The sequence below is a fragment of the Amblyomma maculatum genome, chromosome 10 (assembly GCF_055883805.1).
Source record: "Amblyomma maculatum isolate TAMU_Amacu chromosome 10, ASM5588380v1, whole genome shotgun sequence".
NCBI lineage: Eukaryota > Metazoa > Arthropoda > Arachnida > Ixodida > Ixodidae > Amblyomma > Amblyomma maculatum.
The window spans coordinates 28,461,240-28,471,166 of NC_139353.1; positions in this window are offsets into that span (position 1 = coordinate 28,461,240).

Below are 9,927 nucleotides of genomic sequence, written 5' to 3' on the forward strand. Positions count from 1 at the left end.
CTACCTCATCATTATGTGCTTTAAGCCGAGAACCGTTGCTTTCAAGTGGTTGAGCTTCTAAAGACAAAAACTCCACTCTATCAGACTGCATCACCGAGATGTCATTGCGCAGAAGGAAAAACAACGTGCCGATGGTAGGAATCGAACCCACGACCTCCGAATGTCGCGTCTGGTGCTCTTCGAGCTGAGCTACATGGGCCGCTTTCCCACCTGCTACTTTCTTGGGTATTAATGTTGTCTGTGTACGAACCTTGAGAGTGTTCACCAGCGCCACCCTCAACCATATATACCGGGTGTCCCAGCTAACTTGAACCAAGGGTTACAAAATAATATATTTGAGGTAGGTCAGTGAAATCAGTTGCATACAACTACCAGCCTGCTTGCGCACTACAGGCATTTTTTTGTCTTGCAATTACTTAATTGGCTAATTATGCTAATTTTTCTAATTTAATAAATATTCAGCTTAGACCAAAAATGTGAATTGGAAAGTTGTAGAGCACCTTCAGAAACCCCCATTCCATTAATTGCGATAAAGAAAGCATCACGTGTATCTTTTTTTTCCGGGCTCAAAAGAAAGCCCGCGAAATACAAATAATACCACGTGACTAGCGCATTTGAGAGCCGCGATTGTGGTGCTCTCAGTCGTGGTTTGAGCGAACGAAATCAGCTGCGGCCGCGACCCGATTGTCCCGTTGCAGCTGCAGGCATAAATGTTGGCGATGGTTGGAGCGAGCTCGAGCTCGCCCGTCGCCACCGCGATCTTGGCCAGGCCTACGCACCGCAGCAGCCTACATCACGACTGGCGGATGACGATAAAGAACCGGCAAATGAAGGTGCAGCGCTAATTTTAGTCGAGTCATATGATGTCATCTCGCCCCTTTACCCAAGCCTGTATACGCAGATTCAGTGGCTGATACCTTATCGCTCATCCGTTTGTCGTGACGTTCGCTGATGGGAGAGAAGCAGGCCTTGTTAGAAACTCCAAGGTGTCGGCTCGCCGCTCTTGCCGCTAGTTGCACCGTCACGTGGGCCGGCTGTCTGACGCGGGCGAAGAAGCCATCGCGGGCATATTGGCCTGCCACTTCAACGGGGCCGAGACACGGCAGCCGCTAATTTCGTTCTCTCAAACCACGACTGAGAGCACCACAATCGTGGCGCACAAATGCACTAGTCACGTGGTATTATTTGTATTTCGCGGGCTTTCTTTTGAGCCCAGAAAAAAAGATACACGTGAGACTTTCTTTATCGCAAATAATGAAATGGGGGTTTCTCAAGCTGCTCTACAAGTTTCCAATTCACATGTTTGGTCTTATGCCTATATTAAATAAATTAGAAAAATTAACAAAATTAGCTAATTAATAATTGCAAAACGAAAAATTGCCTGTAGTGCGCAAGGAGGCTGGCAGTTGAATGCAATTGGTTTCACTGACCTACCTCAAATATATTATTTTGTATCCCTTGGTTCAAGTTAGCTGGGACACCCGGTATATATATATATATATATATATATATATATATATATATATATATACACGTCAAGCACTGCTACGTTAAGCGCAATCTTGCTTTCTCTTCTCATTTGGACTTACTTTAACTGATTGATTGATTGATTGATTGAACAACTTTTATTTCCATCAGAGAAAGAGAAAAGGGCGCCTCCCTCCCCACCCCCGGCACGCAGGTCTTGGAAGACGGGAGTCGTAAGCACGATACTCTTGAGTCATTGGTGGTGGTGGCCGTGAGTGCAAGGGAATACCTCTGCTTATTTTCTCTTTTTCTAGCTTTGTAAAACATAATCCTAAAGCGACGCACTGAACTTACGAACCTCGCGTCTGCATGTGCGCATGCAGATAAGACGCCCGACTACTGTGCCGGAGTACCCGGGTTCGATCCCGACCTCGGCGGCTGCGTTTCGATGGAGGCGAAACGAAGAGGCGTCCGTGTGCTGTGCGATGTCAGCGTTGTTGTTGTTGTGGCTGTAGGAAGAAGGAAAAGAAAATGCACGGGCTCTGTAGCTGAGCCATCTCCGCTGCCTCGTGCAGACAGAAGAGAAAATAGAGAAGAAAGAAAAGGAAGACGAAAGACGCGCGCCGCAACAGCAGCCGTCGTCCAACACCGAAGCTGTGACGGGTGCAATGACGGCCTGCAACAGATAAAAATTCGGTGGCAGGCTAGCCCCCGCCGCAAGCGGCGGTGACCTACCAGCCCCAGCCCCATCAGGGGGTATGATTACTTCGTAGCCCTCCACTACGGCTCCTCTTTCTCTCTTTCCACTTTCACTCCCATCTTCCTTCCCTTACGACGCGGTGGAGGTGTCCACAGAAAACAAGTGAGACAGTTACCGCGCCTTTCCCTTCCTATAAATGAATCAATCAGTCCAGGTGTCCACATAACTAGTGTGACAGATACTGCGCCTTACCCTTCCTGTGAAACAATTATTAATATTTATTATTCTAGTATAGTATACATATAGCCTCAGGGATGGATTTATCACCACCGCTTGCAGAAAGTGGCAGGCGACAGAGTGGGGAATTGTCTTGAATTTTCTAGAGGGCCCCGGGTCCGATTTCCATATATCATCATCTCACCTTACAGAAGCTCCACGTGTTCTCGTGACGTCAGACAACCCACCTACCAATCAAGAGGCATACTAGTGATTGTCCGATGCTTTTTCGCGGCAGCCAAGTTTCGATGAAGGCAGTACCTGACTCCCGTGTGTTGTGCGATATCAGTGCATGTTGAGGATAGGTGGTAAATATAATCTGGATTCCTGCAGTACGGCGCCTCTCGCTTTCAGACGTGACACCTTAGAAGCCATTCATCCTTGTCACTCACAATACATACACGACGGCGAAGTTTGTAAATAAGTTTAAGTAGGATTTGAGTGTTAGGTATGAGGCTGTCGCTTCTAAACTCTCAGCTGTCTCCCAGGAAATGATGTGATGCCTATAACTGTTATTTATATATCTATCAAAATCATCGGTTGCTCAGCTGGATGTTCTTTAGTTGGCCGCTTGTTGTTCATAAACAAAATTTAAAGAATTCCGAAACTGGAAACGAGAGAGAAATGGTAAGCAAGGAATGTAGAAAGTGAATAAATAAAAATAGCTGAAAAGAGGAAGACGAAACAGCGGATAGGCACAAAAGAGCGCGCGCGGACATCGTGCACACACGGAGAATAAGGGAAGAGAGCAAACGGGACACGAGTGGCGGCGCTCTGGCCAGTGCTTTGAATGTTGTTGGTTTGGTTTGAAGGGTTTAAGTCCCAAGGCGACTCAGGCTATGAGAGACGCCGTAGTGGAGGACTCCGGAAATTTCGACCACCTGGGGTTCTTTAACGTGCACTAACATCGCACAGCACACGGGCACCTTGCTTTTCGCCTCCATCGAAAAGCCGCCGCCGAGGCAGGGATTCGATCCAGCATCCTTGGGAACAGTAGTCGAGCGCCCTAACCACTGCGCCACCCCGGCGGGGTCAGTGCTTTGAAGGGTATTACAAACCGGAGCTCAAGGCGACAGGTTCTGCTGGCATTGCAAGCGTCCCGAGGCCTTTTCTCGCATGTACCTTTCAGAACCATAGGTGCAGTAATAGCAACGATCTTTAGCCGGGCAGATCTTCCTGCAGTGTTTATTCCGAAAACACGTGCCCCTTCTACGTAGGCCTGATTTGATTGGGTAGAAAGGAGAACGGTGTAAACGGCAGGAGGAACAAAACGCTCGCGCCATGCAGTGAGGGAGCAACTGGATATTTGCGATGAGTTTCCCCGAGGACGATCACCGCGATTACACATTCTTACCGCGCATTTTACTCCATTCAACACTTAGCTGTAATTACGAGACGGTCTTTTTTTTTTCTTTTTTTTTTTTTTTTTTTTTACGCGTCCTATAATCATGCCATTCAAATTTCTCCGTTACGCCGTGGGTTACATTCTGCATACACCGATGGCCCTGTGCCAACTAGAGGCCGTTGTCACACGCTCCTCGTCTGGGAAAACTGCGCGGCTTAGATTGCGCCCGTGGGAGCGGGATTTCCAAAGATGTTCGGATTCTTCGAAAGCGACGTCTTGCTCCATACGGTGTCGTAGATCTCATGTGACTAGTCAGGCGTCCTCTAACACCTTCATGACTGCCGACTACAGGCTTGCGTGCAGTGGATGGAATACGAAAGGACATCGAGGCCTCGTATGGCGTCAATGCTAACCGACCTGCGCTTTCGCATGCTGGAGCTCCTTTTGTCAGCGTCCGTTACGTAGGTGCGTCTACCTTAGCCTCGATTTGATAGCGCCGCCAATCCGCAAGCGTCGGCTCGGCCGTGACGATGGTTGACCAGTCTTTCCTGTTATGCAAGCCCGGCCTGTATAACTTCCCCTGACATTACGTCACTAACTCTTGCGCTGAAATGAATGTTGTGTAACTTTTGCTATAAATGGTTAAGGTTTATATATAAGCGTTCGAAAGTAATGTCCTATTTCAAGGCTGCGGGAGCTACTACGTAACGGGCGTGAACTCAGACTACGGAGGCGAGGCCTTTCATTTCTGCAACAGCAGATATAGCGTATGGATACATGGACGTCAGATGGATTCTGAATCAGACTCCAGTTTCAGGAGAAATTCCGGCCGTCGTTCAAATGCTCGACAGAATTCACGAGTTTCTATGTATGGAAGACGAAAAGCAAAAGGGAGCACTGTCCGACAATGATCCAGAAAGACAGCGCAATGTCACCGACTGTATCAAGGCGACAGCGGTAGCCACTGGCACTCTCAAAAAAGAACGACAATCACCGACTCTTCAAATCCTCTAGTTCACTAAATTATAGTGTTCAATCAATCAATCAATCAATCAATCAATCAATCAATCAATCAATCAATCAATCAATCAATCAATCAATCAATCAATCAATCGATTAAATAAAAGCGCAGTACTTGTGAGGAGAGGGACGGCGCCTGCTTTTTTACTTGCAGTGCCACCTATTAAAGCAGAAAGCTGGGCTAGTTCGTGTGTCATCATTAATAAAAAGACTAGCACATATAACATAGACACACACGTAGGAGAAGACAGGACGAGACCTAATAGGTGACCATTAATAAAAAGACTAGGGCATATAACACAGACATGGCAGAAGTGTCTTCTAGCTACTATGTCTGTGTCTGTGTTATATGCGCTAGTCTTTTTATTAATAGTCACCTAATTAGGTCCAAAATTCACGGCCACTATGTGTTTTGCTCAAAAATATTCGGAAGCTGCAAGCATGCCCTGAAGCATATAAAAAGACGCAAGGCATGTATTCAAACATTGGCCGATGATCCTTAGCATGCTTTTTACCCGGCACGCATGCGTGGTGACGGAGGGAGTTCGAAAGATAGAGATTTCAGAGACGTCAGTAATACTAACATACACTCTTCAGATACATCACCGGCCGCTTATGTCATAAAGCAGACCGGCTACTACCTTCTACCTTCCTGCGAGCGCCGTTCAATGGAACATTTCAGTCAATGCCGAAGCGAGCTGCCTTCAGAATTCCAAGAAAGTGTATACAGTGGCTTTGTTTACAGCTCTTAACGCATATGTGAAGAACTAGAGAAGGGAATAAGGGCAAGAGTTTCTTACTTCAATGCCCTTTGACGGCGTTCGATAGCACCAAAAAAAAAAAAAAAAAAAAGCTCTATAGCTTGCGAGTCGACATGTATTACTCACCAGGCGAGATTCGCATCAGCAAAAAGCAGCTTCTTCCAGGATTCACGAATAACGCGCACAAACTTCGACGTCTCAGCAAGGAATGACAGAAGACATGTACAGCGCCTAGCCGAGCATCCGTGGCAGTATACCAGCGGTTATGTGATGTATATCGGCACCTCCGTGAAACTTCGCCCTAGTTTGTAAGCTTAAGTGATGAACGGAGAAAGTTTTACGGCCGTTGAAAAGATCTGTACCAGGATAAAGGGAGGGGATATAATCTAAGCACTCGCAATTGCGTAGAAAGGACGGCGCAGAAAAACAAGATATCAAGATAAGCTTGTAAAACAAAGGTATACCTTGGGATGTAATTGCTTGCAACTCAGGGAAGAAGAAATCGTAATCAAATATGAGAATTTCTAGTCCCGAATAGCGAATAATAACGGAAATCTGAGACTCTCCGGGGATTCGAAAACACTGTCAGCCGTTGACCCGCACTAAGTGAAGTGTGATAAGCGGCATGACGCAGAAAGAAGGAGTTGAATTGATGACGCGGATGATAAGAAGCAGAGGAGCTGGCTGCTAAAGGTTAAGGCGATAACCACCAACGGAAATGGTGACAAACCTCGTTTTACTGCTAAGAAAAAGAATAGTTTCCATGCTTCAAACTTAAAAGGCCTAGTTGATATGAGTCCTTATGAAGTTAAGATATGCTATGAGATCAGCGAACAAATTCCATTGAGCCAAGTCATATGCATTGTAAAGAGTCATTTATATATAGTTACAACGTTGATGCATTAAATAAAAATTCGGGGACACTTTGGCGACTAAAGTGATGAAAGACGAAAGCCTGAGTGCTGCATTCTGCTACACGACTGTTGCGTTTGTAGCTATGAATGCTGCTAGGCGTAAATCGAGCGACTACTCTCACATTCTGCTAGTGCATTTATTCAGTGAATTATGCTTTTCAGCGACGAGATCGCGCTCCTTGTATCTTCGCAGTTCTACGTTTACTGTTGTGTGACTGATTTTACCGGGTGCGTGGCATTAATCAGTAATAATTATTTACACAAGTGTTGCCAATCAGTAGCCATTAATTAACAGTTAGTAATTAACAATTATGTATTAATTATTAATTGACAATTAGGCACATGCCACTAATTAACAATTATTAATCAACTAGGCATTAGCTAGTTGTACTTATTAATTAGTGATTAGTAATTAATTATTTTGTCATTAATTAGTCACCGATCATTGACTGACATATGGCCATATAAGGCATGCAATCGAGCATACTGTGGTGGTACTCTGTGATTGGTCGAGACCTCCATGACGTCATCCCGTCTCGACTAAACAGAGCCGCTGCAAAAGCGTCTCACTTTTGCTGACGACAAAGATGAGGAATAAAGGCCTTCGCCTTAACAGGCCAAGTTCTAATGACACAGTCTCAAGAAGCGGTGGTTATAGAAGCCTGATAACGGATTAAACCGAGAAGAGTTATCAATTTATGCAACAGAATAATATAAAGAACGAATGTAATCTCCTTCAGCGCTTAGAGAAGGTAATTGGCAATGACTGGTGGTCACTCTTTTCCGTCTTAACCGATTCTGTACGTAGCGCTCTTCCACAAGGCGCTGTACTTCATAACCACTCCACTTATGCGCGCTGCTGTCCTTAGAGATTTTAACTGCCCTTAAGTGACCTGATTCGATCTCGCTTTCCCCACAACTAAAGTTGACAACGATAGTCTATTCACTAGGAGATTCATTAGTGGGATAGGGAACTTTCTCAACACGTATATCTGAACGTTGTTCTGGCGCATTTGGTATCTAACGCCCAGGAGGCAATCATTCCTCAAACGTATACTCGACGTTGTTCTAACTTCCCACCCTGATAACGTTTCGACGCTTCTTTATTTGTAGAGACTTAGTGAGCACTCTACAATCCGATAAGAATTTTCTTGCCGACTCTCACACCCGCGAAAAGTTAAAAAAAGAAAAAAAAAAGAAGAACAAGGAAATCTTTAACGCTGTAGGATAAGGAAGTCTACTTGGCCTTATACTCGAAATTTATAATTTTGACACGTAGTATCTCCATGATCTTTCAGAATGCTTGATTGGAACTAACGGGTCCTTACTAGGAATGAAATGCGTCAGCTAATAGAAAAAAAAAAAAAAAAAAAAAAAGGCCCGCTATATTGCTGTCGCTATATCTGGAAAATCGGCGTTACGGAAAGAGGAAGGGAATGTTCTTTTTTTTTTTTTTTTTTGTGGGGGAAGGGGGTGGGGGTCATAGATCTACGTCATGTGTACATTTCTCGCCGGGGCTTCTCTCTCTCTCTCTCTCTCTCTCTCTCTCTCCTGCGGGGGCTGTGAGGTCAACGATTAGTGAAGTCCGACGCGAGGATGAATGGTACGACACAAGACAGGTGTTGTGCCGACGAAGCGCGTTGTCTGTTCGCACCTCAAAAGAAGATCAAACGCCTTCATCATCATCATCATCATCATTTATTAACCCTTAAGGGCCCCTGTTGGGGTATTACATAAGGGGGGAGTGTTAACGAAAACAGCTACAGAGCAAAGGTCAGTATAAATACAAGATACCACAAGACATAAAAATAAGCAAAGAACGCGCTAGTCATGAACAAGGGCTATAAACATCGCCTTAGTACCAAGAGCATCCCATTCGTTGGCGAGAGTAAGTCCTACTATAGTAAGTCCTACTATCTTCCTACTTCTTAGTAAGTCCTACTATACTATGGTAAGTAGAGCATATAGTGCTATACCTATATACCTACTATACCATGGTAATCTAGTCGTAGAGCGTATAGTAGTTCTTTTCAACTTGAAACGAATATGAATATTGTAGCTCTGCTATGAAATCAAATATACCACAGCTAAAAGCCGAGCAGAATGCCAATCGAATATTGAGGTAACCGAATCGAATGCCAATCAAATATTTCCACTAATACTTGCTACTAGTCCGAAAACTCGTTGACGTCAAATAGTCACGCGAAACACTCAAGCGTCAGCGCAGTAAACGCTACGGTGCAGTGCTACAGGTGTCATATTTCAGCAGCTGCACAGCTTGAATTCAATCATTCGATTATTCTCACCAAAGGAGTCACAAGAAGCTATGAGCATGTTATTTATAAGAAGAGGAGTCTAAACACATCGAAAAATTACATTTTGTAATTGGCTGCGAAAGAGAAAAAATTGAGACGGCTCAATTGAAATGGCTCATTCCCTGCATGACCAATTCGCGTCCTGGATCAGTCATCGAGGCTGGGCTTGCCGAACTTGCCCCAGCTTTACTGCGTTGTCCAGCCCAAGAAATAATCTATATAATAATCCTGTAAAATATTTCAAATATATTGTTGCGGGTGTTTTAAAAATTGTTAGAGTTACGTACATCGGGTCTGCACAGGTGGGTCTTTCAGCGGGGTGGACATTATGCCCATTATGAAGCATAATGATTAGACGATTAATTCACAGAAATTACGAATCGAATATTTTAGTTGGCAGTTAGAGGGTTAAAATTATGACCCAAAATTCAAAGTCGTCAGCGTGAAAGGGGAGCCCCATTTTTTAAATTTCCTTGATCGTATGGTAGTTTGGAATATCGAATCTTAAAAATATGCATTTGAAGGCTGGTTGAGATTGCTTTCCCGCATTGCGTATTTATGTAATAATATCATTACGTGCTTTAATGTCGACGAAGTCACGTCACCCTTTTTTTTTTTTTTAACATCTTCAAATGAGCCAACAGTGTATGTATCTGATGCCTATGAGAACAAGACTATGGACAAAATTTTATCAGTTTGCAATACCGGAAAGCCAACTCAACGAGCTTCCAACTAAAGTATTTTTAGGCTCACTAAATCGAACCACGCTGCCGATTAAGAAAATTTAAATCGGGGCTCACCTTTGATGTTTACGGTCTCCAACTTCACAATTTAATATTGTCCCTTAAAATCAGAAGTAGAAATGTTGATTTGCTGTTTAAGCTAATCAATAGCCTAATTATTAGGATTTAACGCGTACATCCGGACGCCTTGATGTAAAACCCATTTGCCCAGAGCTTACAGACGTCTCTTTCGCAGTTCTTAAAATACAACTTCGACAGGTCATCGAAATTACTCCGTAGCCCTCCACTACGGCCCCTCTTTCTATCCACTTTCACTCCCACCTTCCTCCCATCCCTTACGGCGCAGTTGAGGTGTTCACAGAAAACAAGTGAGACAGTTACCGCGC